Source organism: Chelonoidis abingdonii, chromosome 18, assembly GCF_003597395.2.
Source record: "Chelonoidis abingdonii isolate Lonesome George chromosome 18, CheloAbing_2.0, whole genome shotgun sequence".
NCBI lineage: Eukaryota > Metazoa > Chordata > Testudines > Testudinidae > Chelonoidis > Chelonoidis abingdonii.
This window is the reverse complement of record NC_133786.1, coordinates 16,218,615-16,219,726: the sequence shown is the minus strand read 5'-3', so window position 1 is coordinate 16,219,726 and position 1,112 is coordinate 16,218,615.

Below are 1,112 nucleotides of genomic sequence, written 5' to 3'. Positions count from 1 at the left end.
GCAGTGAAGTAAGTGGGCAGATTTTGTAAAGAGCTGAGATCTGGCTGTAAAGGTCACAGCTCTTTGGAGAATCCGGCCCCTGGAGCCAGAGGGAGCAGAGGTGCAAGGGTGTTTTACTTGCACTTCTCAGGACTAGATCACCCCTGCTCGCTCCAGGCTGTCTGCTCCTGGGAGCCGCTCTCCAGTTCTTTGTGCTGTGTGCTGGGAGGGGCGCCCCAAGCTGGCGCTGCTCTAACACATGGCTCTCTCCCCACATGCCGTCCGTGCAGTGTGTTTACCGTTGTACCATCAGGATTTCCCCCACGGCACCCACTGCTGGATCTCTGGCTGGGGTTACACCACACCTGAACATGGTGAGGAGCTCCAGGAGGCACGGGGAGCTCTCTCGTAGCTCCCTTTTAAAACAAAGACAAGCAAAGGCTGCATCTCATTGAGGGGATAAGTTTGAGTCTAGAGTAGAGTGTTGAATTCTGATCTGCAAACCTACTGCAGTCCTCAGTCCCAACTTGCAGCCCCTGCTCCTATTGCAGCCTGGGGCTCCTTGCGCACCCACAGCTCTGCTGATACTCCCAATCTCCACTGCTATTCCAGTGACCACTTCCTCAGTCCCGATACTCAGAGCCCTGGAGATAGAGGGTTTCTGTAATGATACATGTCCTGCTGTGCCTTGAGTGCAAACCCCAGCATCTAGCCACCAGGGCTGCAGATTAAACTGTCTCTTGTTTGTTTTCCTCACATCCAGTTCCTGTTGTTGAGATGTTGAAGGAAGCTATTGTTCCCTTAATCAGCACCAAGAAATGCAACAGCTCCTGCGTGTACTTTGGTGAGCTCACACCGAGGATGCTGTGTGCCGGCTACCTGGACGGGAAAGTAGATACCTGCCAGGTGAGAGCAGGGAGAGAACAACCCCTGTTGTTAATAGGCCGAGAGGGATCGAGTCCTTCCCTGCACTGAGGAGCAGTGTGATGCTGCTTACCGTGGGCTGGATCCCACATGGTATCTATCACGTACATGAAAATGGGGAAGAAGGTAGGAAACATGGTTCCCATCTAAATGAAGAGGGGTCCCCCTCTAGCCCCTTACCGGAGAGGGCATGGCAGGAGCATGCTCAG